Source organism: Mustela putorius, unplaced genomic scaffold (assembly GCF_011764305.1).
Source record: "Mustela putorius furo isolate JIRA1106 unplaced genomic scaffold, ASM1176430v1.1 tig00003962_pilon_pilon_pilon, whole genome shotgun sequence".
Taxonomy (NCBI): Eukaryota; Metazoa; Chordata; class Mammalia; order Carnivora; family Mustelidae; genus Mustela; species Mustela putorius.
Genome location: NW_025422106.1, coordinates 6,998,765 through 7,013,391, shown reverse-complemented (window position 1 = coordinate 7,013,391; position 14,627 = coordinate 6,998,765).

Sequence of the window (14,627 nt, the reverse complement as noted above, 5' to 3'; positions counted from 1 at the left end):
TATATATATATATATACCCCTAAAGCTATAGAATAGTAAGTTGTAATCACTAAAACCAATCCCTACTGTCAAATCTTCCAAATTATTACACAAAAAGAGCTGATAGGATCATATGAAAAATAAGGTATAATACTAACATGTCTGTTTAAAATATCTCCTTCATGTTGGTAGTGTGGGGTCAGGATCCTAAGAATTATAGTAAAAATAACATTCTTGAGATCGTAGAATAATCATTATGTTGTTGTGGTTTAGTTAGATAAAAATTTATGTAGGGTATTTGCATCTCGTTTGTAGGTAAAAGTGGTCTCTAACATTATTTGCTTTTAGTCTTAATGTCCACTTTTAATATTAAGTTATACTAGTTATATGAGTCTTGGTGTATAAAAAAGTGTATAAAGTACCTTATATAAAGTGTCTGTATAAACTAGTTTGCATAAAGTGTCATTTCTTCTCTTTCTAGCCTTTAGAACAGTTGTGTAAGAGGAAGGTTATCAGGTTCTTGAGGTTTTGGTAAAAATTTCCTGTAAAACAATTTGCACCTGATGCTGATAGGTGTGGAAAGGGAAGTTGTAGTGAATATTAATGCATCTCAAATTATTTAATGATCATAGGCCTACTGATTTTCCTTTTCCTCTTGAGTCAGTTTTGATCAATTATCTTTCTAAGGCATCGTCCATTTTATTTAAGTGAGTTAGTTTATTAATTCTGATAAAACTTCTATGTGTACCTGAATGGAATGGAATCTCTTAGACTGATCTCTCAATAGAGATATATCCTCTAATTCTGAGTATCAGATTATAAATACTCATGAAATCAAACTACAATTTATTATTAAAATTGAGTTCAGTTTCTGAGAGTGGAATCTTAAAAACCTGGGTCTCTGAATCCAGATTCATTAAAATCTACTGGTAATTCTCTATTTTGTTTTTAATTTTGAATGTCAGCTGTGAAAGACTCTGTCAAAGATTTGAGTTGTTATGTCCCTATGAGTTATCCTTTCTATCATTTTGTCCTTACTAGGAATATTTCTTCCTTAATAATGTTTTTCAGACTCTGTATTTGTATTGCAAACCAGCTCTCCTTATTCAGTGTTTTCCCAGTGTATTTTTTATTGTCAAACTTTTTGAGGCATTATATATTCTGCCATTATTTTTATAAATGTCTTGGAGCAGATTATTTATATCACATTTGAGACTCTCTCAATACGTACCTTTAATCCATGCGTATTTAATGCATGTACGACTACTGATATATTTAGATTTCACTATTATCTATATTTTTCTTTTTTAAAAAATATTTTATTTATTTATTTGCAAGAGAGAAAGAAAGTGAGAGAAAACACAAGAGCAGGGTAAGGTACAGAGGGAGCCCAACATGGGGCTCAATCCCAGGACCCTGGGATCATAACCTGAGCTAAAGCCAGATGCTTAACCAACTGAGCCACCCAAGTGCCCCAGTATTTTTCAATATTGTATTTATTTATTTGAGAGAGAGAAAGACAGAAAGAGCACAAGCAGGGAGAGGGGCAGAGGGAGAAACGGACTCTCCACTGAGCAGGGAGTCCATAGGGGACTCAATCCCAGGACCCCAGGATCATGACCTGGGCTGAAGGCAGCTGCTTAACCAACTGAGCCACCCAGGTGCCCCTAATATTTTCAATTATCATTCTTTTGCTTTTTTTCTTTGTTTTCCTTTTATGAATCATCTCCCTTTGCCCTTCCTATTCAATGACCAAACATATCTTAGCTTTAATTATAATCTCCTGATTCTACTTGCTACCTTACTTTTTAATCTAATATTTTATATCTGCTCTATCTTAATATCACCACATTGGTTATATATTGTATCATTCATATCCAGGGCTTATTTTGAATTACAAACATATTTTCTGATTTATTTGCACCAGACAACTTGTGAAAAATAATTGTTTGGGTATTTCCTTCCATGCTTCAGTATTTAGACTATTTCTTACCTAAAAAAAATCATTTAGAAGTTCTTTCAAGGATAATCTCTATTAAGCTCTGTCATTCTCTGCACAAAAATACATTTATCTATCTTTTAGTCCTCATGTAATAATTAAACCATGTTTAGAATTCTAGGCTGACAATTTATAAAACACACTGAAAATACTTTATTGTTTCAGCTGATGAGAACTGTGTTGTCTTATTTGTTTCAGGGAATATGACATATATTGTTTTAGTGGGAGCATTAAAAAAAGAAGTAACTGGAATATGTGCTACACTTAATAATCACTTATTAGAGCACTCCAAAAATAAAGCATTAGCCTGCTTAAAAACAACACAGGAAGGCCATCTTTCCGTCCTCTAGATCTGGGCTACCTCTCTGCTCTGCTGGTGTGGTTGGTCGTGATCCTAATAATCATTTCTTTTCTACAGAAGACATGCAAGATGAGGGGTTAAGTTTCCTGGGTTTTCAGGAGTTCATTATGTGCTGTGAGCCATGCATATGGCAGGGATTTCTTCCTCACTTAGGCCTTATTACAGCCATCGTTCCTTCTGTCCTTCCTGAGTATTCTCCCTTCCTTACTGTATACATTAGCTGTTATCACAAAAATATGGGTTACAAACTGCCAAGAAATTCAGTTGCTGGGAGAAATCATTGTTTATTCTTGAGTGCATGGGTCGGCAGGAGGTCTCCCTAGTTTAGGCTGAGCACACCCACCCATCGCGGTCATCTGAAAGTCTTTCAGGTGGCCCCACTGATACTGGCCACACCTCCTGGTCTTAGGGTTGGCCATCTGCGTCATGACTGAGGAGGGCCGGGATGTTTCTCCACGTGTTTTTCTCACCTCCCTCTTTGGTGCTGGCTTGGACATGTCCCCATGGTGGTGGCACGAGTATAAGAATGGAAACCGCAATACACAAGTTATTTTTCCAACTTCTGCTTATGTCAAATCTTCTAAAAACCTACTGGCTACAGAGAGTCCTGGAGAACAATCCCTGAGTCAGTATAGGAGGTTCCTACCAATAGGCATGGGTACAGAGAGATAAGAATAAATCTTGCCATTTGCGACAACATGGATGGAACTAGAGTGTATCATGCTTAGCGAAATAAGTCAAGCGGAGAAAGACAACTATCATATGATCTCCCTGATATGAGGAAGTGGTGATGCAACATGGGGGTTTAAGTGGGTACGAGAAGAATAAATGAAAGAAGATGGGATTGGGAGGGAGACAAACCATAAGTGACTCTTAATCTCACAAAACAAACTGAGGGTTGCTGGGGGGGGGGTTTGGGAGACGGAGGTGGGATTATGGACATTGGGGAGGGTATGTGCTTTGGTGAGTGCTGTGAAGTGTGTAAACCTGGCGATTCACAGACCTGTACCCCTGGGGATAAAAATATATGTTTATAAAAAATAAAAAATTATACTTAAAAAAAATAATAATTGAGGCCATTATTAGAACTTATCACCACCTTCGTTTGGGGTTTAATCCTTTGTATCCCACCTTTGTGAACTCAATAGTGTCGTGGCTAATCTCTAGCTTATCTCCCTGTGACAAAACTCAGTGACGGAAGTTCCCCCAAATCACCCAGCCGGTCATTGATAAAAGAAGGTTTCTGCATCCAGGTCTTCTTACTCAAACTGTCAAGTTCTTCTCTAGTTACTATTTTTCATTCTCTCTCCCTTGGTATGCATTTTTTTTTTGTTTGTTTATTTTGTTTATGCTTTTGCTTTCAGTTAGTAGATTTATGTCAATTACAGTTTCTGTATCAGGAACACATATGATAATCCAAAAATACTTTCAAATATAAATCTCATAAAATATTTGTTGGTTTTACTTTAGTTTCTGTTTTTTTTTTTTTTCCTTTCTGCAGGGAAGTATGTTAACAGTACTTCTATTGAAGCATTCCGGTACCTTTTTTTTTTTTTGTCTGTCATAAATATCCCATTAGAAGAGTAGGTGGCATGGGTCAAGTCTCCCTTATTTCGCATCCTACTCTTCATAATTTAAGGGATTTTAGAGAGCTATTTTATCTTTATGCGTATCAATAAATTTTTTTAAAGTTCATACCTTTTGCATTAGAAGGAAATATGAAAGCAAATTCTTCTTAGCATTTTAATATTTATTTATATAATAAACATTCTTCAGAAACATAAATAAAACGTATTGCTTAGAAGGTCATGGCCAGGCGAGATCGATTATAAAGCAGTGATATGAGGAAGTGGTGATGCAACATGGAGGCTTAAGTGGGTAGAAGAATCAATGAAACAAGATGGGATTGGGAGGGAGACAAACCATAAGTGACTCTTAATCTCACAAAACAAACTGAGGGTTGCTGGGGGGAGGGGGTTTGGGAGAAGGGGGTGGGATTATGGACATTGGGGAGGGTATGTGATTTGGTGAGTGCTGTGAAGTGTGTAAACCTGGTGATTCACAGACCTGTACCCCTGGGGATAAAAATATATGTTTATAAAAAATAAAAAATTTAAAAAAAAAAAAAAAAAAAAAAATAAAGCAGTGCTTTTTCCTGTACTGCTTTCAGCACTCTTTCTAATTCAGATAAAAGAGCGCCTCTTAGTTCCTTGCAAGGACTCCTTATTGCTCCCTCTTAGATATTTGAAGCTCATGATCTCGTGCCTGAACTACTTCAAGAATCTCAGAACTAATCCTCCCCCACGTCCCTGCCTGCATTCCCTCCCCCATACAACTTTAATCCCTATCCTCGGTTTTTGATCCTTCATATCACCCAAAGAATACAACATTTTAGTTTTCTCATGTTTTTATCTAGTTCAAAACTCACCAAAGAATGCCCACAAGCCCACTTGTAAACTGGCAACTTTCCCATACGTGTCTTGATCTCAACATTGACCGAAATTAATTTCCTTGCCCTACCTGAAGACCATGACTGTTCCCTTTCCGTGAATGGGGTACCCCATCCTCCTAGTCCCCCACAGGAGATGTCTCCTTTGCCTTCCCTTTCATATCTAATCAATATTTAAATCTTATACATTGTATCCCCTTAATCTTTTTACTAACCTCCGCATCTCCCTTCTAATGACTGCTCCCTATTTTAGTACCTCATTGTCTCTTGTCTCTTACCTATTTAATTACAATAGCCTCTTTCTTAGATACAATTCACCCCATAACACTATGTTTTTCCTATAATGCAATGGATTACTTATTCTGAGAATGTGTCATGCACCCTTACATCTTAATTTATTTTCACATGCTATTTTCTCTACATAAATTTTGTTTTCCACGTACAGTGGTATTTTAGCCTTTAATATCCAGCTCAGTTATCACCACTGATTACAAAACACTCTCTCAAACAACCCAAAAGTGTTACTTATCCTTCCATACATTCATAGAAGTTCTTCTGTGATTCTACACTCAGAGAAATTCTCTTCTATACACCTGTGATCTCACAAGTGAATGTGAGCCCTCTCAGTGTAGCATCTATGTGATAGGTTGGTATCCACATGTCTAGCATGGCATTAAGTAATATGTCAGGCCCGCAGTATGTATTTTACTTGAATTAATTAGTGGATGGAAAGATAGGAAGATGAAGTGGGTGGGTATGATTCTACCACATAAATACACTTCTCAAAATAGTTAATTCTCAATTTTTTGCAGGTCAGTGTTCAGGTTACAAAATCCACTCTGAAGACACTCCATGATACGGCAGGTTAGACTCCTATACCCTTACTGATAAATTTTCCAGTTGCACTATGACCATATTATTGCTGCCTGCCCCAGTTACACACTTTTTCAATCCACACTGCCTGTTCTATATTCAACAGACACATGCATTCCTTGTGCAAAAGCAGAGCTACAAGGTATTCTCTCTATTGGTTGGTAGACCAGTAGGTCCTCTGTGAATCTGCCATTCCACATGTATATCCATTTTCAAATATCATGTTTGTCTTCATTCCAAGCATGTTTTCATTTACTCCTTATTTTGCACTTTTATTTGACACTACTATCCCATTTAATTCTAAGCAAAACTGTACCTTGATCATAGCCATCTCCATTCTTGGTGTCAATACCCATGGTTTCTCAGCTCTTGGTTATGTCCTTGGTTCCACCCACTCTCTTTTGGAGCTCATTTCTTTGTTATGGTTATTAAGTGGTTATTTTTACCTCCCAAAGCTAACTGAAAGCCAGACACAATTCTGTACATTGGGGATACATCAGTGAATAGAATAAGCAAAGATCCCTGCCCTTGTCTAGCTTATATTCTAACAAGGATAAGAAAAATAAGCAGTAAACACGAAAAATAAATAAATTAGATGGGATTTTAGAAAGTGATAAGTCATGTAAAAATAAGAAAACATGTATCAGGGTAAGGAGGATGGAGTAATTGGGTGGTCAGAATTCGCTCACTGAGAACCTGATATTTGAGCACAGATGGAGAGGAGATGAGGAAGTCTCACATCTGGAGAAAGACAATGTGGGTCCAGGGGGATAGTTAGTGGAAGACTCCAGTCTGGGAGAGAGTCTTGTGTGTTTGAAGAATAGCAAGGAACCCTGTGGTTGGAGATGAGTAAAGACATGGTGGGATGGGGAAGGTGGGAGTCAGGGGAGAGAAGGAGAAGACCAACCTAACTTCTAACTCACAGATCATGTAAGATGTTGGAAATATAGTCATAATGCTATAACTACATAATTATCATTTCATTTTCCTTTCTCACTCTGTTTTGTCGTCCACAGAGCATGTATTACTTTCTGTGATTATTCCACTTATATATTCATTAAAGGGATGCTATTTTTCTCTCCTACTAGAACGTAAGGATTTGGGATTAGGGACTTTACTGGTACCTAGGATAGTGCCTCCGATAGGTAGTGGCTCAATTACATTTATTGAAAACACTAACATTGCATGATGTCTTCTAACATTTTCTAGCTGCAATTTATCTACGTTCTTCTTCGGATCTGCTTTTCCACTCCCTGATCCCGATGCTCAAAATGTACTTGCTGATTTGAACTACAATGATGGGAAATAGAAGCAGTACAGTAACCTGTTATAGGCATGTTTCCAGTCTCTCAGCACCAGAACCTTCCCTGTGTTTATTTGTTTTCCTACAATCTGTATGCATGGAGCCACAGCAGCTACTAATTGGCAAGGAGAAGCCTCCGGCTGTGGTTATAAAACACACAAACAAATAATAAATGAACTATTCTTTTTTTTATATATATATAAAACAATGTAAAGTTGCAACTAGTGTTCTGTTGTCCATATCTCCTGAAGTTAGAATTCTGTTCACTTAGAAATATCTTCTCAATGGAAAAAAAAAAGCAAAACTAGTCCTCTTCACATTAGTATTTCTAGGTCTGTAAATTGTTTCTTCACATATGAATAAACAGTGAAATAAGGTCATAAACATTTTTGAATGTGCTGAATCATCCACATAGTTTACTCATTGACTAGTTGTAATTCTAAGTTGAGTGCTATAAAGTTTAGCTCACAGGTGCCTCATGACCAATAGTTGGGGTAGAAATAGAGCCAGTCAGGAATTACGTGTTCATCCCACAGTGCTGATAGAACTTTGTAATGCTGACATTGAAACGAACACTTTATGAGGAGACACTTCAATTTATTGTGAATGACCCAAAGGAGAACTATGGAGAAAATTTAAAGTAGGTATAGTAAGATTTTAAGCTAAAGATAGAGAATTAGCACGAACCAGTGCTCATCACAGTAAGTGTCCTCCTTAATATCCATCATCTAATTAACTCCTAAATACCTTCTCTTAGAAGTTAAGTATTTTTTAAAAAGATTTATTTATTTGATAGAGAGAGACACACAGAGAGAGGGAACACAAGCAATGAGGAGCGATGAGGGAGAAGCAGGTTTCCCATTGAGCAGAGAGCCAGATGTGGGGCTCGATCCCAGGACAATAGGATCATGACCTGAGCCAAAGGCAGATGCTTAATGACTGAGCCATACAGGTGCCCCAAAAGTTAGGTATTTTGCATAGATATAATGAATATGTGCCAAGAATACACATTATCTTTTAATTCTCAAACGGTGCAAGATAGTATCACCATTCTTATTTTTTTTTAAGATTTTTATTTATTTATTTGACAGAGAGAGAGAGAGATCACAAGAAGGCAGAGAGTGGGGGGAAGCAGGCTCCCTGCTGAGCAGAGAGCCTGATGCAGGGCTCGATCCCGGGCCCCAAGATCACAACCTGAGCTGAAGGTAGAAGCTTAACCCACTGAGCCACCCAGGCACCCCAGCTACCTTATTTTTTTGTTTAAGTTTTTTAAAAAATTTATTTGAGAGAGAGAGTGAGAGCAGGAGGAGAGGGAGAGAGAATCCCAAGAAGAGTCTACACTGAGCACAAAGCCCAAACACGGGGCTTGATCCTAGGACCCTGAGATCATGACCAGAGTTGAAATCAAGAATCTGACACTTAGCAGAATGAGCCACCCAGGTGCCACTCACCATTCTCATTTGTAAAGGTAAGAGAACTGTGGCTCAGTTAACTTATTAGAACAAACCTAGTCCAAACATATAGTAGATCCCGAAGCCAAAATTTTCACTAGTCTGATCAGCTCTGAAAGCCCTTACTGCTAAAACCCTTTCTCCTAACTTCCAAGATGATTACAGGTCACTACCTACCAATAGGTAAAGTTGTGGGTATTTGCAGGCTCTTCCCACAAGCCCTTAGGAGCTCTTATATATTGATCCTTCCTTTAACTTTTGAGAACGGTCTCATGTTCTGTATATTGCTTCTTTGGATTTCTCAGTTTGTTTTCCAATAAATTTAGACCCCTCCTCACCCCTCTCCCACATTTATTCTCATGTATATCGTGTTTATTGAATATATTTCTTTTCTTTACAAAGCACTAATTAACTACCTCTTGGGAACTCATTTTGAAAGCATGAGAACATATCTGGGGATAACGCATGCAAGAACATTTGGTCAGTAGAAAAACAAACAAATAATATGGCCCTTTTTTCTTCTCATTCAACTATAGCTACTGTTTAAAGCAAAACCTATTAAAACAGATTTTAATTATTGTCCCAGCCAATCGGTACATATTATGTACATAATGATAATATATACTGATATTTTATACATATATATACTGATTATATGTACAATATATATAATATGGCATATATATATATATGTATGTCATAATGATAACATACAAGGCAGAAATGCTGCCTCAAACCTTATTATGGGTGGATTATTGCTAGCTAATGTACAAAATCCAGATAGTTGGAAACATCAAAATGTCTGCCTAGATTTTTCAAAATAACTGATTCATATACATGTAGCATAAATAATTTGAAAATAAAAAATTAGCTACATTTTAAAAGACAAATGAGAAAAATATCCTGCTCATGCCTCTACTTCTAATTTTTGCATGACATGGTAGGGTGAATGTTCTGTCTAATGCTCATTTTTTATTTTTTATTATTTATCATTAAGGTACATAAAGGACACCGGGTTGGCTCCGGCGGTTAAGCATCTGTCTCTTGATTTCAGCTCAGGTTGTGATCCCTGGTTGTGATTGTGAGATTGTGAACCCACCTTGGGCTCCACACTCACTATGGAGCCTGCTTAACATCCTCCCTCTCCCTCTGAACGCCACTCCCTCCAAGAAAGAAAGAAAGAAAGAAAGAAAGAAAGAAAGAAAGGTACTCAACTACTTCAAATATCTTCACTGCATATAAAATAACTTTAAGTTAATTCCTTACATCTGGTAACATGTTGCCTAATAAAAGGGACATTAAATAAAAATACTATGTGATAAGTTGGATAACAAGTGATAAAGGCTTACAGACGAATCTGACAATGAGCAGTTACACCTTAGAAAACATATTAGAAACATCCCAAGGAATTTGGAATATAGTAGGCTACGCACAGAATTCCAAGCATTGAAAACTGCAGAAACAAAAGTTTAAATTGGAGTTTAATGAGTATGATATATGCTGTAATATGACCTCAGTCTCATGATGAGCGACAGATACGACTGAAATCATGGTGATGTCTCATAAATGAAACATTTGTTATCTCTTTCTTGCTCACCTGTGACACATATTAAGTTGGAGTTGCACCTGTTCCAATTGTCAATATTACTTCAGGGATAACGATTTTTGGTGTGAAACTCAAAAACAAGTTTTCTTTCCTTAGAAAGAAGCTATGTTGGTTTAAAGATTCAAGTCTGCCATTGTTCTGTGATATTTGACTGATATTTCTCCCACTGTCACCTCCACGACAATAGGATCCTGTCAATTATTGAGGCCCTTTAGACAGATGTGTCTGGCATAATATAGCAAATACAGCATGTACTCTATAGACCTAGTGCGACGCATGTTTGCTAAAGTTAACTAAATTGGCAGAGATCTGCCTAATAACATGGTCTGCAACAAGGAACCTGAGAAATGAGTGTTCAAGGCAAAAGGGACAGAAATTTCAAGGCTCTGAAATAAGAACAATTTTGGAGTTTCTGAGAGATGACAATATGGCCCTGGTGGCTAAAGCAGAATACAAGTGGAAAAACTGTAGCAGCTGGGCTCAGAGGGTACAGGACGCAGATTCTGTAGGGCACGGTGAGATATGGTAAGAGATTGGGTTATACATGAAGAGTAGAGAAACATGATTAGATGGTTGTAGGGGAAGGGTGCTATATGACATCATTTATTTATTTAAAGGTAACTTTGTTTGTTCTACTGGGTAGGAAATAGACTGTTGGGAACCAAACATAGGAGGTTGCCTTTGCTTGCCCTAGGAGAGATACTAGGGTCTCAGTAGTAGAGATGAAGATCGGTTTAGGAGCTAGAGAAATTGCTTGCTGATGGCTTGGAAGTGGGAGGGGTGGAGATAGCAAGAAGAATCCAATCATCCTCATTCTTGGCTTGAGTAACTGGGTGACTATCTGTGCAATTCTAGCACTGGGCAAGATGAGGTTGATACATGGTTTGGGCATATATTTAAATATATATATGAATCATAAGTAGTATTTTGGGCACGTTAATTGAAGGTGTCAAGTAAACAGTTGCAACTGAGCATGAGAATTGAGATAAATGCATAAAGATGATCCTAAATCTTTTTTTTTAATATTTTATTTATTTATTTGAGAGTAAAGACAGTGAGAGAGCGCATGAGAGAGAAGAAGGTCAGAGGGAGAAGCAGACTCCCCATGGAGCTGGGAGCCTGATGCAGGACTCGATCCCAGGACACAGGGATCATGACCTGAGCCAAAGGCAGTTGCTTAACCAACTGAGCCACCAAGGCGCCCCGATTATCTTAAATCTTTACAAAATGTATTTGATATTATCGTCCTCGTGTTAAATTCAGGGTACTTAGGTAACTTGGTTAAGGTCGTGTCAACTGGCAAAATCACCTGGTCTGACCTCAAGCTCAGGTGGACTTGTCTATGCTGCTCTGCACTGCTCTGTAATGAAACACAAAACATATATTCAGACGGCAGTAATTTAAGGCAGAGTGGGATCAATACAAGTTCTACCTGAGAAGAAAAAGCTTTTTTTTTTCTTTTGCTGTGGTAATGCATGATGTCTTCCTCAGGGAAGTCGCCGGTGGGTTGAAAAGGTCAAGTTTCAATTGGCAGACTGGAGCCGAAGACTTTCTGTCTGCGCTAGGGAAGAGAGCCACATCCAAGCAAGAGCAGAGGAGTGAACAAACTGCTGGTTTAAATTGAGGGTTTCAACCTAAGCATAGTTAGAAGAGAGGGTTTAACATGAAAAAGTGCTCCATATCACTCGGCATCAGGGAAATACAAATCAAAACCACAATGCGATATCACCTCACACCAGTCAGAAAGGCTAAAATCAACAAGTCAGGAAATGACAGATGCTGGTGAGGATGCGGAGAAAGGGGAACCCTCCTACACTGTTGGTGGGAATGCAAGCTGGTGCAACCACTCTGGAAAACAGCATGGAGGTTCCTCAAAATGTTGAAAATAGAACTGCCCTATGACCCAGCAGTTGATACAAACGTAGTGATCCAAAGGGGCACGTGCACCCGAATGTTTATAGCAGCAATGTCCACAATAGCCAAACTATGGAAAGAACCTAGATGTCCATCAACAGATGAATGGATCAAGAAGATGTGGTATATATACACAATGGAATACTATGCAGCCATCAAAAGAAATGAAATCTTGCCATTTGCGACAACATGGATGGAACTAGAGCGTATCATGCTTAGCGAAATAAGTTAAGCAGAGAAAGACAACTATCATATGATCTCCCTGATATGAGGAAGTGGTGATGCAACATGGGGGCTTAAGTGGGTAGGAGAAGAATCAATGAAACAAGATGGGATTGGGAGGGAGACAAACCATAAGTGACTCTTAATCTCACAAAACAAACTGAGGGTTGCCGGGGGGAGGGGGTTTGGGAGAAGGGGGGTGGGATTATGGACATTGGGGAGGGTATGTGCTTTGGTGAGTGCTGTGAAGTGTGTAAACCTGGTGATTCACAGACCTGTACCCCTGGGGATAAAAATATATGTTTATAAAAAATAAAAAGTTTAAAAAAAAATTACCAAAAAAAAAAAAGAAAAAAAAAAGAAGAGAGGGTTTAGGGATGAGCAGGGTAAAGGAGAATGCCAGAATATTGGTGCTAGGCACTGGGTGGCAGGATAGATAAGTAAGATTTTATTCAGGAAAGGAAAACCTCTGGAAGTTTGTGAGTAGGGCTGCATGGAAACATAATACAAGTCAGCGCATAATGTAGATGTCTCTCTCATAAAAATCGTAAGAAGTCTAAACCAAAAGGGAAACACTGTTCAGCTATTTAAGACACACAAAAAATCTGAAATTAAGATAAAAGGTTACTCACCAAAAGTCATGTTGAAGTTTGTGGTTAATCTAGAATTAGAGCTCAGGTCGCTTAATACATACGTCTTTCCCATTTCCTGCCCAGGGCTGGGACTGTTTCTTATAACCCCAGTCTACTGTTAGTGTTTACCTCCATAATTTGTCTACCTTCACCACTTCATCCACCATGCTTTATACGGTCCCCATTCAAGTGATATTTGTTCAGGATTCTGTGATGATGATAGCTGTGACAGTATAGTTGTTGGGTTTGGGTTTTTTTGTTTTATTTTATTTTTTGGTTATTATTTTCTTCTGTTTTTAATTTCTCTACTTCTTCCCCTAAAACTAAAACCACAACCCAGGAAGCAAAACCCAAACCCCAAAAAAACACCTACAAAATACTAAGTATTTCCACAAATCTCACAACATGAGGGACAGGAAGCAAATTACTGAAGGCAGCCAGACCCCTATCCCACATCAGGGGCTGTGCAGAGAAGTCTCCGGACCTCTGATGACCCATTATCTAGGGAAACCTTAAATCACCAGTATGTGCTCCCTAGAAATTATGGTAGTCCAGCCTGAAAATGGCAGTCCACAACAGAAAGAGCTTGTAAGACTCCCACGTGAAGTTGAGAGCAAGAGACTAAAATGAGATCAAACGGGGTGGACTCAGTGAACTCTGAGAACTAACCATTACTGAAGCAGCTTTATGGGACGAAGCCATGTACTGAGGAGACATTACAGGAGAGAGAATCTGAAGTGATAAGAGAGAGACAATAGGGGAAGATCATCCAGATATTATGGGGGTGGGACAATCAGTAGGTATCACAAATTACAAAACTGTCTTTTATTTTTAAAAGATTCTACTTATTTATTTGAGAGAGAGGGAGAGAGAGAGCATGAGCAGGAGAAGCAGACCTCCTGCTGAGCAGGGAGACCAATGTGGGGCTCGATCCCGGGACCTTAACATCATGAGCTGAGGCAAAGACAGACACTTAATCGACTGAGTCACCCAGGCATCCCCCAAACTGTTCTTTAAGCACTTCTCAAAGATAGCACAAGAGGAGGTTAGGACCTGTGACGTCACATCTAACTGAAAGGAAGCTGGGACATGTGGTCCAGCTGTGTCCAGCTGGGAGAAAAGGGTGGCTGCAGATATCGGTCCCCACTGGCGACCTCTGCCACACATAGAACCATGCTACTTTCTGTATTTACAGAGATGAAGTGGACAAAATTAGACTCATATTGTCATATATGTGTATGCAGACATGCTGCCTTTATACCCAAGTGTTCTACTGGAAGCAGATTCACATGTTATTAAATAATCTTAAAAAAAGTTTGTTCATTGATCATAACACATTCCACCTTTGTTTTTCCTAGTTAGTTCTCTATCATTTGCCATGTAGGCTGTTACCAACAATGAACTCTTATAAGTTATGTGATGAACATGTCTGTGCATAACTATCTGTCCTGTCCACACTAATGAAAAGTGTCCAAGAATAAAGTCCTAGTGGAGGAATTCTGGGTTAATATTTGTGAAGAATATTTGTGCTTGCTATAAATTTCTTACTTCTTCTATATAAATGTTCTAGCAGCTTACATTCCCACATGAGACTATCAGTTGCTGTTTCCTTGTACCCTGGACCACACTGGGCATTACTGCTTTTTTAAAAAGTCTTGCCCATTTTATAGGAAATGTCTCAACATTCACGAAACGTGTATTTATTATCTGATTAAAGATTATGATAGTATCTGTGGCCATGAAATTGAGATGAAGGTGATCAAAAATCAAAATTAAGAGCCCAGAATCATGTAAGTCCTTTCAAATGTGGGGGGCTCAAGTAAGCCCTATTTCTGAAA